Genomic DNA, 17,668 nt, shown 5'->3' on the forward strand with positions numbered 1-17,668 from the left:
TCGGATTATGCTAGGATCTTAACGACAAAATTTTTTAGTATCCTCAGATTCAAGTTTATTATCAGAGGAAATAAAATAAAGTTCACAAGGGGCCGAATATTTTGAAAGTTTCTAGGTACGGCTTGAATCCCATGTTTTCTTAGTGACTCATCCTTAAAAACATATGAAAATGTGGTTTTATTATGTTTCCGAGGCCAGTTTCGATACTTTCGGACTTAGTTGCTCTGTAGTCAATTACGGCAACTTGATGTATTACATATCTTTCCCATTATTCTATAGTAAAATAAACCAAACACTGTACTTTAACTTAAAATATCACGTGTCTTACTTAATGCTGTGTTACTCTTGTAATATAATTTAATATTGTTACATAAATTTTGAAACTCTTTCAGTCATATAGGGAGGAAAGGTTGCGGAATCCTTCCTATTCTTAGTTGTTAAGATATTATTGGTATAACTTGGGATATAACGAATTTAATAGATCTTAGGTATAATATATATTCAATTTCCCGCTCTATCGTTTAAGAGAGAATCCAAGAGAATTAGAATTATCAGGATCTTTTTCGACAACAACGAAACATTCATATTAAAATTATTAGTATATTTAGTATATAGAAGTATTTTCTGAATATTTTTTTAATTTTCTCAATTCATTTCACCAAACTTAATAAATATTATTACAGAATAATACATTTAAATAATTAATTATAATTAAATGTGGGCAATAATCTAGATATATGTTGCACAATTTCATGCATACTTGCACTTTGACTAGGCCGAACATTGTTCTTCATTCCCCCTTCGTCTCTTTCTAGAAAGTTTTGTGTGCATCTTAGCACGATCTTGGCAATATTTCTGAATAATTTTTGTCTTAATATTATGACAATCGGGTAGGGATATATTTCTTGCTTCTTTTTCAGTTAGATCTTGCAGGTATTTTGTTATATTTCTTAAATAATTAATTTTTGAGTTTTAATAAGGTTGGAAAATCGCTTCTTAGCTGTAATGTACATATATATTTTTTTCGAAGACTTCCTTGATACAGCAGCATAAAGATTAGTTGATATAATCTTTGATATTAAAAAGTTTTGAATATGGCCAATATCACTAGTGTGCAAAATAACAAAACTAAGATAGTTCTAACAAACAGACAGATATGTATTAATTTGGTTTTGATATATATAATATAAAATATCAGTGTTTTGTTCAGACAACAAAGTATCTTCATGTAGCTGAGGAATTAGTTCTTGAAGAAAAGATGCATTATTATCCGCTTCGTCTGCTTTATTTCTTCCTTCTTTTAAATCATCTAAGAAATCGATTAGATATTCGCCATGATCAAATGGATAATTGGAAGATCCTTTTTTCTTCATGAACTGACTTAGAACAATTATTCTAAGATTATTTTGAGCCTCTAAAGACGTTGGAGTTAAGCTCTTGTACCGAATAAAGGTGTCACTGAAGTACTTACTCAAAATTTAGTACGCATATCTTCTTCCTTTTTATTATTATTATCATTGAGTCCATCTTTACTGCAATAGATCCTTTTTTTAGAACCTTTAGACAAAACATCTCCTTTACACAAAATTCAAGTATTTCTTATGAAGTTATGATTTCTTCTCCTAAATTCAAGTATTTTTTTTATAATTTAAAGAAAAAAAAGGAAAATTGTACGGAATTTAGAGAAAAGAGAAGGTGCAGATGAAATTGCAACGGTTTCATAGGTTTAATGTTCAAATCAGAGCGATTTACTCACAAGTTCGAACTATATAATTATAAGCAATTATATACAATTATTACCACCATTACGTCATATAAAAATAGAAGATAAACAAAAAAATTACAGATTACTCCAATCGATTGAAATTTAATTATGATTCTTCTCCGGAAATTGGAGGAATATTTTCGTCGCTCTTCGTTGCATCCATTCAGGGAGTACTATATACATGGAGAGTTCATGCATTTTCTGGAAACACATAGGTTGGTATTAAAAATTGACAATCCACTTTAGTATTTCTACGTGGCTAAAAAACTCTTTTATTTCATCAGATTATGGCCATGGGTCGTATTTAATTAATTATTCTACCTAACAACTTCAAACTTGGTAATCTATCTCATGATTCATGAATCCAACCATTCATATTCTTGTTTCTTCGGAAATAGTTCCACGATGAGTTTCTACTGGCTCTCCTCATCTTCACTTAAATGGTAATGCAAAAGAAGCTCTCAAACCTCGGAATATGTTTCCTTAGTGGCCAAGGAATGATCACGAAGAAAGTGAAAAGCTCTTATCGTTTTGAATGAAGATTTTTCAAGAAAACAAGACAATAGTTCTTTCATAAATTACTCCTAGACACGTAGTGACGGATGAATAATATAAAGAGGGTTCGAAAGAATATTAACTGACAATGATTAATTTCATTCTTTTAAGGGTTTTGTGTTTATTATTATTCAATGAAGCATTACAATATTACTATATTTAAGTATTATCATTTATATCCTTATTGTCACTAGTTCTTAGGGATAAAAAGGGTCCTATTAATTTCTAATCAAATATTTGAAGAACTGTTGGAATCTTCATCATCACTATCCTGATACTCTTCATTTCCTAATTTAGACAAGTGTACACATATTGTGTAAATCAAATATAACAACAAATTATCTATAATCTTTGATATTATTATAATATTTAAGCAAGTAATATAATTAAATTATTGAATTAAGAAACGTACACGCTAAGAAAAGTAAGCACTACAGCATTCTGGAACAAAGCATTGAACAAAGTATCCACGGATTTCAATGCAAAAACACCAATGAATAAACCTTTCACCAATGAGAATAGTAAAAAAATCTTATGTTTTACTACATACCTAGATATTAAGAAATATATAATTTTAATAATCTTAAATCGTGGTAAGTTAATAAATTATCAAATATATTATAGATCTAAACAATTAATACTAAATAAAAATGATGTAAGTATAAATCAATGAAGCACATATATAAATATATATAGGTGTATTACACAATTATTTACAATTGATGAATAAGTAAATAATTTTAACTGTTAGTGTCATATTAATATGCTTTACAATTATCAAGGAACATAATATTTATTTGTAATTGCTAGAATAATTGTGACGATCCTCACAATAGTGATATTTTAATATGATAACAAGTGATTTGGTAAATCAGAAAATGACTCATGACTCAATAAATTTAGAAATATGTTAAACGAAACTCAAATTTTCCAATATAGCCTATATATATAATGTATTAACATATTTATTACTTAAGAGCTCCCATAAACTATTTATGCGTATATGTACGTAATAGGAGAGTTGAATATGTTTTGCGGCTTTGCTGATAAATATATCTAGAAAAGAGGACCACAATAAATTGATATACCAGGATCGTATTCAACTTTATTGAAAGAAAGAGACGCCCAAGTAATAATGGAATCCGAAGCGAGGGTTTATAATTACATAAATAATACAACCTTATATTATATCGATTCAGTATCAAATATGAGTTGTTTGTTTGTTATCTACATCAATGGCACTTAAAGGCTCAAATCAATAAAAGAGTTTTCTAAGAACTTTAGAAGACGAAATAGAGTAGAATTTAGAAGGAGTTTCTATGGAAGAGCTACAGATGAAGAATGATAAGTTCCTTTGTTATTCATCTTTATTTAACATATCTTCAGTTCTTAGAAATGTATACAATTATGCCATAATATCCAGAGCAACGGATGTGTATTTGAACCAATGGATGATGAATTAACAAATTATGACGTTAAAGAGCGTTTGCACAATGAATCATACTTCCATTATATTAGATGTCATCCAACGAGTCAAGCACAAAATATTTCTCTAAAGAGATTAGATCCCTTAACATCATCGATACCCAAATATCATAACACATATGAACCCAATGGAAATATGAGGGGACTCAGATCCATAAATTCGGATGTTCTGAGAAAAAAATCCATCCAAACCATCTTTATTGTCTTAATTAATTTGATATATATATCACTATTCTAACTAAAGTTTATCACACGAAGTGTTTTCACAAAAAAGTGCTAAATCATTTCATTTATTCATCCTTCACCCCATACCCCGTAGTTTGAATGTAGAAAGTTTCGAAGCGTTTCTTATTCTCTCGTGTTTAGATATTATTGATGTATTAATTATTATCATTCTATGAAAAGAGAGTAAAATTGTTAAGTATCAGTCAAGAGTGTCTAATTCATAAATATTGGAAATTAAAAAAAATATTACAATATCAATATTTCCTTAGTAATAATATTTTGATAACATTTTTGAAAATATATTTCCTTTGCCTTTATTAAAAAGCTAGAAAGAAATTAGTACTCTATAGAAATTATCTGACTTTCGTCCAGTACAATCCTCATTCAAAAAGATAAGACCTCTTCACAATTTCTTCAAAAGTCATTCCTTGATCACTATGGAAACATGTTCCGAGTTTTGAACTTATTTTATATTAACATCTAAGTGAAGATGAGAAGAGCCAGTCGAAACTCATCAAGGAACTCATTCGGAAGAAACAGAAAAACTGAAGCAAGGATATGAATAGATGGATATTCTATGGCAAACGAACGTTTCTCATGAACTCATAAGATAAACTCCCAAGTCGAATAATTAATTAAATCACTACCCATGGGCAGAATCTGATGAAATATAAGAGTTTTTTAGACATGTAGAAATAATAAAGAGGATTGTTATTTGTTAATACTAACCTACGTGTTCCCAGAAAATGCATTTATATAGTACTCACTGAATGGATGTAACTTAGTAACGAAGAGTGACGAAAATATTCCTCCAATTTCCGGCGAAGAATCAGAATGGGCTGTGAGCAAACCATAGAGAATATTAGGTAGGTTACAAAAATAACTTAATCAAGGACATTATTTAGGCTCCTACGATGTAGAATTTTGTTGACACCAAAATGAGTTCTATTTGTTGGATAAGGGTTATCCGGTAAGCACCGAGTTATTGCATTTATTCTATGGGCAAAAATTGAATTTTCTTCTCATACCTCCAAAAAAATGACGTCACTTTTTCTTTAGACTTTTTTGTTTTCATATGTAGATGCCACATCCTATAGAAATCCTATTTAAATAGGTTATAAATATATTTTTTTATTTAACAAAAATAATACAAATACTGTTAGTAATAACAATTTTAAGTTATAATTCAAAAAATAAAACATACGAACACACTTCCTTATGTATGACATCACACTCTCGATTGAATATTTTTTATAAATGACGTCAGAACGTCTTTTTCAAATTTCATATTTTGTTCATTATTCAGTGAGCTTAGGCTGGGACTATATAAAGGGGAACTAACAACTTTTTTTGAATCACAAAACCTATAGACCCGAGTAGGCACGACAAATGAGTTTTTATAATATATATTATAAAAACACATTGGCACAAATGAGGTTTTGAAGTCCATTAGTCAGCAGATGGAGGGAGGTGAGAGAAGTGTGGAGTTGGAAATATATTTCATTCATGGTCATTTGGATGGATCTCTCCTATGTAGGAATTGGATACATGGATCCGCATCCATGTATCTTTCCTGTTCCTAGGAATATCCAATTCACACGCTTTCTGATACTCTCTTCAATGTCGTGGAACAAGTAATTCACTCGGTCGGTGGATCTTTTCTCCTTTAATGGAATGATTGTTGATTGTGCAAGTCCCTCTTCATGTCAAGGTCTGTGATAGGTACTTCAAATCTCTTTAATCATTGTCCCTATACATAAATTCCTCTAGATCTTCTACGGAATCATCGTCTTCTTCTACATATAACAACTACAGAGTTCCATTAAGCAACAGAAAGACCCAGCGAGGAATAGAGAGTTCTCTTCTTCCTTCCGCAGCTCCTTCTTTGAAATTCTTGAAAGTCAACTCTGCTTCGTCTCCTACTCTAAGAAAGCGATTTCATTAATAAGATTCGTTCAGTGCCCTTGATATATAATGCAGAAATCACTCATCATGATCTGATTTTTATCAATTCCATTTATACGTTGGACTTAGTGATATACGGTTTATACGGACAATTATACAACCTGGACACTTTAATCTCACACTTGATTTCTTTATTACTACTGAGTATATTTTGTCATCGGAAAACAAGTGTAAGATGATTATAGACACGTAAAGATAATGAGCTCTCTTTTCTCGATATTTTGGTCTACAACCAATTATTCTGATATTACATATAAATAGTTATTTGGAACTGGAGAGTTCCACAAGAATAAATAATTTCCGAATTAATTACCTAGTGAGGAACAAAGAGTTATCATTTTTATCCACAGCCACAGATCCTTTGTTGAAACTCTTGAAACATGTTCCGTCCAAAGTCGACTTTTTTTCGTTTCTTATTCTGAGAAAAATATTTCATTGTTAAGAATCCTTCAGTTTCTTTAATGTTTATAAGGCATATATCCCTTGGAAAAAAGGAGAAGTCAATCTTAGACTCTTAATGAATATGCAGCCTTCTTTCTCGATACTTATGTCTACAATGCATATATATATCTTCTTTTTTTTTTTAAATCTGCATAAAAAGATTTTGGGAATTGTTGAATGCTAAGGGATTTTTTTATAACAAATTATAAGTGACCTCTTAACTTCTGTAGAATTGGAAAACCTCAGTATAGTTGCAATATGGAAACTTAGTTAGTCTTAATAATGTTCTAAAAAACTTAATTGCTTATCACCATATTGGAATATTACCCCCATCAAGATTTAGGATCTCCACACTAATATTATTAATAAATGTTTCCCATAACAGTTTTTATATATAATTATTAGTTATTTTAAAAATATTTATTAATGACATAGTCAAAAAAATAGTCGTTCAAAATTAAAAGGGTACTATTTATATTTTATCCTTTATATATATATATATATTATAAAAATGTATTATTATTTTGCGATCTGAATAAAACACTTTTTAGAATAAGTCCTCTGTATATATATCCTTGACTGACTGAGAGTTTAGTTTAAATCCAACCTCCATAATTGATTTAGTCACTTTTTTTTCCTAAATTTTTCAAAAAATTAAATAACTATGTTTAAGAGCAATTTTTCTTTTTTCTCAACATCAACTATGTTTCCCACCAAAAAATATCATATAAAAAAATTAAGTCTTTTATTCAAAATTATCACTCGAAAATAATTCTTTTTTATTACTATTTATGTGTATTTCATATATTATAATTAATATAAAACAGATCTACATCTAATATTTTTTAATTTTATAAATATAATTTGGAATTATTGTTAAGGAAGGTCTTTTTAGAAGCAGTAATTTTCATACATTCATAATTTATGAAATATAGTTAAAGACGGGATCGGTGGAAAATAAAAACTAATTATAGCAGTTAGAAAAGACAAAAAGCGTTTGATCTTTCTTCTTTTTTGTTCATTATTTAATTAATATTTTCCTTTAAAAGAAGAATTATCGCCTCTCTTTGGTGTAAATTGATATAATAAAATAAATATAGATGAGTTTTAAAATAATTACAATATTTTTCATGCGCTAATGCTATTTTAAATGAAAAAGGTTCTCTTCTTTATAGCAGTGATTCATTTTTTCTCTTCAAAATCATATATCAGGTAGCTGATATTAACAAGGGTCTTAATTCATTCCATATGTCTTACTCTCACCTTTTCCTCGCGCTCTTACACAAATCCCATCGGCCATCTCTAACTATAGTAAACGTAAAGAAAAAGACGGGGGGAAGGGGAGGAGGCCGGCCGGACATAAAATAAGAGGAGGAGAAGTCGTACAACCAGAAGCATTGGTACCACCTAATTGCACCTACTCTTCTCGACAATACTTGAAAATTAACGATATTTGATTTTCATTTTTTTGCATAATTTAACATATCTAATTTTTAAAGTTGATAATATTGTAGAGAAAAGCGCGTGCAAGGAGAAGGGAGAAAAAAATACATATGGTATCATTGTTTAAAATACTGATGTGATTGTCATCTGCCTGCTTTATTATGATTTTTGAGGGTATAACGAAAGTATTTATTAGCAAAATGTTTAATGAAGATATACCACGTATAATTGACTTCGACGTTTTTTATCCGTTACAGTAGATTTTATAACGTCACACTCCATGAAATTGTAATTCATTATGAACTTTATTCTCGGAATAATAGCTAATGAAACGACAAAGTAGAGTATTTATTTGAGGTTCCAAGTTTAAAAAAAGAAGGCTTTAATTAAATATAATCTACATAATAAAAAATATACCATCATACATTTATGTAATATATATACAAAATTAAACAATTGGAATCATATAACTAATAACAATAAATTATATATACAGAATATTAAAATAATAGATTGATCCAAATAATATTTTCTTGTTCTGACACGGAATCTAGTTCAATATGTCATAACTTTAGCTTGCAAAACACAAGCGAGACGTGGAGTTTAATCAAATCAAAAAGCCCTTCTTCTTCATGTGGAAGTTGATATATACAATTGTGCACAGGATAAATATATATGTACCGATGAAATCTAACTAACTATTAATAATAAAGTAAATATCAAAATCATAAAATTAGAAAATAAATATACTAATAAAAAAATGTTACAAATAAATCCATCTTAAAGATTTAGAGCAAAAGCTAATTATGTAGTAATGTCGGGGGATATTACTCTTTATTAAGAGCATCAAAAGATTTTTTCCACGTTATTTATGCTTATATAACAACATACTATTACCATGAAGGATATACACAATTGCTAATTATAATGCTACACCCAATGTAACTACCCCCGTTGTTGTGACCATTTAAGCAGTTGTTTTTATGAGTTTTCTGAACACCATTTCTTGGAGTCTATCAACCATAGCTAAGCCTTAAGTGATAAAAAAGTAATATTTATTGACTGTGGAGGACTTAAAACATTTTTAGATGTATAAATGACATCAGTACCAACATCCTCCATTAATTTAATGATGGTTCCTCGGGAACGGATAGGTTTGCCCGTGTATTTCTCTATAAATTTTTTGAACGTAGATGATTAGCAATGCAATAAGCATCTTTGTGAGACCAGAGTTAAAATTTGACTTGATGCTCTTGATATGAGATGAGGATAATGAGTGGCGTGTAATTCTAGACAGGGGACTAAAGGCACATTTATATCGACACATACGACAAACCATCTGTTTCTCATCCGGTAAGTATTTTCCAAATTCCTGGGCCTCCATTTTCAGAAATCCAGGCAGAAGGCGAAGTTATTTTAAGCATTTTATTCAGTTCTTTATCGATTATCACCATCTAATATTATATTAATATTGAATAATAAAGGCGGGAATGGATAACGTGCTTGATTGATAGAAGAAGATGTATATTATTTAATCAATGATGCCATAAGTATTTCTTCTCTTCTCCTCGTACGCTTTTCTATTCTTAACAAAATTATCACCCTTACTAATTTTACATATTGGGAATATTTATATTAAGGATAACGTTATTTTATCATTTCCTCATCTGACGTATGCAATTTTTCTATAGTATCGTCCGGATAGTATAGTTTTGCTAAATAGAGGAGACTGAGCGGCCCTAAGTTAGATTTAAAAAAACACAAGATTGTTGAACTATGAAAATCAGGAGTGATTCATACATCTTCTTCGTTTTCGTCTGGTATTCATATTGTTGAGAAGGCGTCTGGAAGCTATCTTACAATCGAGAAAATAACACTTGAACGTGATCTACGAATTTCCATTTGTGCACTCCAAGGAGTTGGGCGTCTGCAGGACCACCGTCTACACCTTCAAGTCCGAAACGTTGGAGAGGAAGAAGGGATATATCCAAAAGGCAAATCTGGACCCTGAGGAGTAAAAAAAACCCAGCCATAGTCATTCGCCCAAGTCCATGTGGGCCCATGCAATAGATCTGGGATCTCACAACAGTTTGCCTAGAGTGATATCAAAAAAGTGGGTATAAATAGCCTTTTGAGGTTGGAGAGGCCACTTTTGACCCCAGCAATGAATGAAATAAATCTATCTTCTCCGTTGCAAGACTATTTTGAATGAGTCTTATGATGTTCTTATAAACTATTTTTTGACACTTTTGGCCCCTTACAGTCTTGATGCCAACCCTTTTGACTACGCCTTTTGAGCGCATGTCAAGGAGAAGGTCTTCCGCCACCACCTGGAAGTCATAATTGCCGCTAAGAGCGGCTACATTAATGATTAAGAGAGCCCAGACACGCATAATATTAATTTTGTTGAAATTCTATTGTTAATTAATAAGTTAATCTTGTTGAAGTTTAAAATTCAAAGTGTTCAGATTTTAATGAACCACTTGGTTCATTATAATAAAAACATGAATATTTTTTTTTAAAGAGATTTGCAATTCTCATAATACATATCATTTATATCTTATTGGGCCTAATATAACATCGACATTTTAAGGTAAGATTCCTTCCTGGAATATAGAAATACTTGTTATTTTGAAACTATTGAAAGATCCAGATCACAATTCGGTATACGGGATTTCTCTTTTGCCAAAAATAATTTCAAAAATATAAATGAAGATAATTATAAATATTGCTAAAAACCCAACCTTGGAACGGAGGAACACAATTACAACTATTATTATATACTCCAGAATAATAATAGAAACAGATCTCACAAATTAATATCTCTGTGCAATTTCTCAGGATTAGGCTGCTGCCACCGCTATCTTGAGTATCAAGAACCCCTCTTAATAGCCTAGAATACATCCCCCCCCCAGATTTATGCAGGTGTACCACTTGTCCACAAGATGTGTTATTATTCACCGCCACTACGTTCAGCATGAACGATCCCTAATAGTTTTCTATAACACACTTCAGCCCACGGGTTGTGAAAGTGAACTGCTGCTCCAAAACCACTGCCGCTGCTTCCCCGAGCATTGAGGATCCCTTTAAAAATCCTATAATACGCCCTGGCCTGCGTATTGTGCAGTGAACCGTAGGTCCAGCCCGTGGGGCATATGTCTTATTATGAAGATTTGTGGAAATATAGAATAGGAAAGGCCCAAGCGAAGGCACAGGGAGAACACCGGATGATAGCAAAAAATATCTATTTTGTCAAAAATCTTTATTCAGAGAAAAAAAATTGTTCTACCTTAAGCCATAAATGCCACTCTTTCAGTAGGCTTATGTAGGAAACTGCGTCAAAGTCCTAGTTCCAAAATGGATCGTGAAAAAACGGATCCCTGTAACGTCTTGGGTTTTGTGATCCATGCAGCAGAGAAGAAATATTATAGATTAGGGACAAAAATGGTGTTCAATCACAGTGCTATATTAGAAACCAGTTTGAGCATTGCAAGGAGACATTCCTCATTATTGATAAAGTTTCCAGAGAGAAGGAAGTTACATTGAAAGTGACTACATCAATTCTGTCAGATTGAAATGAACAAGGCCTACAGCGTTGCAATTACACAAACTCCATCCACTGCCAAACAAATAAATGCGTCTGCAAAAAAGGGACACCTCTGTAATAGCAAATGGCACAATAGTACTCAAAAAGTAGTTTATTTGGTTAATGTAATATGTTTAGAATATATATAAAAATATTTGGGTAAAAAAATTACTGTTTGAAATTATTACATTTTTTGGTTATACAAAATATTTGTAAAAAAGTTTTTTGTTCATGTCTATTTCGAAGAAAGTAATACAATTTATATGAAATATAAAACCCTGTAGTTCGAATATTATCAAATATGATCAACAATTCTAATGTAAATTTTTATTGGATCATTATTTGTTGCTGTATTCATCCTGATATATCCACATTTTATCAGGTTCATTCAAATTGCTCACTTTTTTGGCATATATTTTGGTATTAAAAAATACATGAACCATCCAGTTGCGGAGGAGCCGCATGAGGGTCATTAACCACCACAAAAGTTTACATACCTTTTCAAAACCCTCGAAGTATAATACTAAAAATAATTCAAGCCCTTGATTTTTGTACAATAACGAGGGCTCTTGATGTTCAGTGAAATGGTGGCGGTGGTTTTGATCCAAGTTTTAGACCAGCAGTATACCTGTAAAACCCATGGGCTGAAGTGTATCATAAAATATTAGAGAGGGTCCTAAATGCTCAAGGAAGCGGTGGTGGTAGGCAATGACCCACCATGTGGACTAGTGGTCCACTTGCATGACCCGTGGTCTGGAGTGTATTATAGTCCTATATTAGAAGATGTCCTTGATACTCAGAATAGCCGTACCGATAGGTGTTGACCCCTTCCCTTTAGGGACCTGCTGCCCACCTGTACAATTTGTTGGGTGAGGTATGCGAGGTATATTTTACAAAATAAAATGGGTTCTCTCGTGACAATTCTTTTTCATACAATAGTTTGATTATCCGAATACAATATAAATTTTATTCAAAGATCATACGATTATCAAATTGCTTGATTATAAAATTGTATCATAATTAATCAAATCCTTAGTGATAAAATTGCTTGCAATGAATTATTAACACAATCATTTTACTTGACAATGTAGTTGAACAAATTTTGAAATTTTATAGTTTGCCGGGTATTTCACAAAAAACTCAATTTTCGATTTTCTAAAAATATAATTAATGAAGTTTTTCAAGTTTTTCGATATTTTATTATTTGTGCCCCTTGAGAATAATCAGGAAGATGTTGTTTAAATGCTGCAGATATTGACAATTGCCTTGCCAGGTAATTTGATGTACTTCAGTGGCAGAAAAGATTTGTGTGGAACAATACCTACTTGTTTGATGGGGTTAGATGGTCGGGGAGGGGGGTAGTGTGTTGGGGGTAGGTGGCCTGTTCCCATGCTAGTTTAGGAGTACTTAAGAGATAAGTAACATGTGGTATGATTGACTTATTTGCTAACTATTGTAAAATTTGGGCCTTTAGATACACAGGTTCATTAATGAATTGATACTTTTTCACAGTGGACGCCTTAGACAGTAAAATCCAGCAGACTTAGTCAAGAGGAGGCTCCAACGTCTTGGATTCCTGGCTAATGAAGGTGTTGTTGAGGGCTCGAGCAAACTCTTCATAAGCCCCTTCACAAGTCGAAATGAGAAATGGTTCGGCTACAGGATGACGATTATTCACCAATAAATCTTTGAAAATGAAAGAAAGGATAAATTGCTCCTTCTGTGGGGCTCTTGGAGGCTTTGTTTCAAACATCAATTTCTATAACTGATTGGTTGGTGATGTCATCCCCTTCCTATAAAAATTTGAATAAAATTTAATTAATCTTTTCTGAGGTCTATTGATTCTCTACTTCACACTACCTTTCAGATATTTTAGGAAAATAATTTGCTGAAGGTCAAAATTATTTGTGCGTTGGAGCACCTCCTAGCTACATAAAGAAGGTGGTGGGTGACTTCTCCTTCGAAGTTTGATGTAACAGATACAGGGAAGATCAAAGGATGAAACATACATATTACATGTTAGAGAAACCAAAACAAAAGAGTATCAAAGTTTCGCGTCAAAACATGAACTTAATTGTTCAAGCCTTCACAAGTCCTGTGCCATTTTTGGCCCGTCTGAGCAAATGGAAAAATACAAGGGCAATGTGCAATAATTGCATGGAAGAACCACAAGGCGCATACAACCTTATTAACAGATGTACATCGCTCTCATATGAGAGATAACAAGCCATACAAGAAGAGGATGAAAATCTTCTTATTCTTAATTATTTTTTTTGTACAACAGTACAACTATATTTCACAAAGTCTATTCAACACAAACTTCAATCATACTAAATAAAAGCATTAACAAAGAGGGATACAGGGGGGTTTATCGTACTTCTTCATTTATTAAATGTACAAAAATGAAACAAATTATTGATAATAACTATAAAATTAAGTGGTACGTAATATCCATTTCTGCTGTTATAGAACATATACCCCTTTGTCTGGTCGTGTTCTTTACCATACGTATGTATAATTTTGTAATTTATGCATATCTTTACTATTCTATAATGTATACATGTACAATGGTAAACAGCCATAAATTCTTAACTATCTTATCTTTCTCTACTCCGCACGTTTGAATAAGTATGTGGTTCCTATAGGTCTTGATAAGTTAGTCAGAAAAGAATTTCATCTTATGGAGCAAAAGGAACCCTTACTTTGTCTATGGATTGACTCAATGATCAACTTGCTTGTTACATAGACGTACCAGAGCTATGACATTAGGGATGGCACAGTCTATTTTAAGCCTGAAGACAATTTAAGCCCGACAATACATACCAGGTATGCGCCTATGTAATGATACTTTTTGTTAAAAACTTTGAACGTTTGTTGTGAAAAAATGGTTACAGATTTAATTTTCAAAGTATGCACCTTCGCTAGCCACACAGTTTTCCCATTTTCAGGCAATAACTGGATGCCTTTCGAAAAAAAATGTTCGGTATGGCTGCAAACTACCCATCGATCCATTTTTTGGTTTCAACGTGAGAATTGAAGTGTAAATCATTGAGTGCGTGGTCCATCGATGCCAACAAGTGATAATTGGAAGGCACCAGGTCTGGTGAGTAAGCTGCATGAGCAAGAGGTTCCCAGTTGTACGATTAAACAAGCTAGCGGGTAGCTATAGAGTGTTGGTGCGTTGTCATCAAGGAAAATCACCTTGTGTTGCCTGGCTTCATATTTTGAGCGTTTTTGGCGTATAACATGGTTCAAATCGCCCAATTGTTGTTGGTAGCAATCATCATTAAGATTTGGCCATCATCTTCATCGAGCAATGCTTGCTTTTGGGTGTCTCCAAAAATTTTCGGTGGCTGGCCGCGCTCTTAATTTCTCAAGTTAAAATCACCACTTTAGAATTTTTCAAACCACATGAAGCACTGTATTCTGCTTAGAACATGTCCTTCGTAAGCTTCCACAAGCATTTAGTAATTGGTAGAAACTTCGTAATTTCAGCTGTTATAGTTTCTACAAAAGAAAGACGAATTTTATTAGGACCAGACAGATAGAACTGCATTCCTTTTAGTTTTTTTAAACCCGATCCAACATTATCGGCAGCTAATCCAGTTCTCAATAAAGTGGTTTTTTTTTTTTTTTTAAAGAACCGATGTTGAGTCGTGTGTTTTTGAAGCTTTGTTATTCGAGGGTATGTCATTTTGTAAGTGTTGAAATAAATTATTGTTGAATGAAAAAAAAAATATATATTTATTTCCTAGATCAAGTAGTCATCCAATTTAAGATTTTAGGGGCACACTCAAAAATGAGGGATTGACGGGCAAACCAAAAAACTTTTTGATTTATTAATATATATATTTTACAATTTGAATTCATGTTTTGTACTACAGTGCTTACATAATGTATTTACTAGTTAATCACTTCTATACCATCGGTTTTTGGAATATTATCAAACCAAATGATGCAGCTTTTTCTTGCGCTACAAAAATTGCGTTGGTTATTATTTTTTTTATAAATTAATATATTTTGCGTCATTAATTTCTATTTATCCTTCAATATTTGTATTTTATTTACGAATCTGAGTTAAAAAAAAATAGAAAAAGAGATAATGACTTACAAAATGATAAAACGCATCCCAATTCAAGGACTGAAACGTGTGCCGTGGTTTGTACCGAACTGCCCCAGCCCTAATTTCAACGCATTTTGAAATTAGTCAAGTGGAGCATTTCATCCCAAATCATGTGTGTTTTGATTTCCGGGGAAACCTTGAGACAAACTCATCGAACCACTAGGGCTCAATCGAACCCATATTACGAACCAATGATCTAAAAATATCTTAAGCACAAAGAAAATGTGAGCTCTTACAATTTATCTTCTTTGAATGACACTAAATACGTCGTTACCTTTATTGTATCACACAAACTTTCATCCAAAAAGAAACAAAAAAATATCCCAAATCAATCATACTAACTGTCATTTATCTCTTAAGTACTTCTAAACTATCATTGTCACTATTTCTTAACTATTTTTAAAATGAATTTGATAGTATTTATATCTCATAGTATTAAAATCCAAGATAATGTTTTATTATTATGTAGCTTTGTAATATTTCATTAATTTTAATGTTAGTGAATAAATATCCTTTTTCTAAAATATTCAGTGAACTGGGGTAAAACATGGCCCAAATTATTAAACGATTTTTTTATTACATGATATACAGTCGGCATATACTTAAAATATGGCTACTTAAATTTGTATTATTTTCCAAATTATTCCATTTTGCACCATTCAGTATCCATTTAAGTTCTAGAAACACTTGCTTGACTTGAAGAAAAGGAGAAGAAATACAATATTTTTGAAAACTAATCTCAGTAAAATTAGTTTGAGATATAAAAAAGATGTAATTAAGTATTATTTTAAGAAGTTAAAACATAATAATTTATAGGAAAAAAAATCTATCAAATATTTATTACCTTTAACGAACTTTACCAATAACTTACAATTTATAGAATAACACCTGATATTACATTAGTAGCAACTCGTATATCTCCATTTGAAAAAGGGAAATAAAAAAAAGCAAAAGAAGGTATTAAAAGCGAACAAATTAATCAAATTAAGCAAACCGAATTTAAAAATTACAAAATGTACGAATTATTCCGAGAAAATATTTTTTTACAACAGAAAAAGGTTGCATTTAATCTAAAAGGATGTTTGAGAAGCATATTAAAAAGTTCTGGCCCTGAAAGTTGTTTTAAACAGATATGAATCAATTTTATAAAATTTGGTTGACAGAAAATTCCAGTTAACTTACGAAGGCTTAAAAACGTAGTTATACATTTATAAATGATGGCCAAAACTTTGTCACAACGAGAGATCAACATAAAATTCTTATTCTGTACTTTTTGGAAACATATTATATGTATAGTATAACCAGGACGGGCATGCGAGAAAGTGGGATGAAAGGGCAGGAGCGGTACTATTGATTAAAGTTTATTTAAAGAAATCAGCTGGATATAATGTTATGTTTTTGGAGGATACCATATCACGTGATTGAATTTTTATATACTTTAAATAACACTAGACGAGTTAATATAAAAAGTTGTTGATATTTCAAATTCTGGAATATTATATTTACTTCGTAAAACTTATAAAAAAACTTTAATATTTATATATTATAGATCTACCGAGGGGTTTATTCAAATCTGAACACTTTGAATTTTAAACTTCGAGAATATATAATTTATTAATCAACAATAGAATTTCAACAAAATTATACTATAAAGATATGTGTTGGAGTCCTCTGTCATGGTGTCCCAGTGCTGGCTGACAGTTTAAGACAGGCTAAGAGCCTCGGTGTTTGGATAACTTTAGGGATTTCCCCCAACGTAAACCTAAAATGGTTAAAGAGTTCAAAAGAACTCAAAAGATCAATTCAAAAGAGTATCGCAACGAAGCCGACGTGTTTATTTCATCGTTGGTTTCAAAAGTGGCCTCTAAATCCTCACACGGCTCTTTCCACCCACTTTTTTTGATAGCTCTATGCCCAGTCTGGTGTTAACCACCGATATCTCTTGTAGGACTTGAAGGGAGTGGCCTTGGCTATTTTCTTTAACTCCTCCGGATACAGTTTGCCCTTTTTCACAGGGCCCTTCTTCCTATCCAACATTTCGGACTTGCTGACGGCATAGAATATTGTCCTGGGGACGTCT

The 17,668-nt window shown here is 31.7% G+C and overlaps 2 long non-coding RNA genes across 2 annotated transcripts; one reads left to right on the top strand and one right to left on the bottom strand.

Annotated features, from left to right (window-relative positions):
• Window positions 1-1,185: 1,185 nt before the first annotated feature.
• On the bottom strand, window positions 1,186-5,340 carry LOC121125330 (uncharacterized). Its single transcript, XR_011781965.1, has 4 exons — window positions 5,235-5,340; window positions 4,798-5,132; window positions 1,472-4,200; window positions 1,186-1,414 (listed from the first exon to the last, which is right to left on the bottom strand). It is a non-coding gene; the product is annotated as an uncharacterized lncRNA (long non-coding RNA).
• On the top strand, window positions 1,843-6,992 carry LOC139906444 (uncharacterized). The gene is made up of 2 exons (XR_011781966.1): window positions 1,843-1,980; window positions 2,050-6,992. It is a non-coding gene; the product is annotated as an uncharacterized lncRNA (long non-coding RNA).
• The last annotated feature ends 10,676 nt before the right edge of the window (window positions 6,993-17,668 follow it).

This window comes from Lepeophtheirus salmonis, chromosome 10 (genome assembly GCF_016086655.4).
Source record: "Lepeophtheirus salmonis chromosome 10, UVic_Lsal_1.4, whole genome shotgun sequence".
NCBI classification, from domain to species: domain Eukaryota; kingdom Metazoa; phylum Arthropoda; class Copepoda; order Siphonostomatoida; family Caligidae; genus Lepeophtheirus; species Lepeophtheirus salmonis.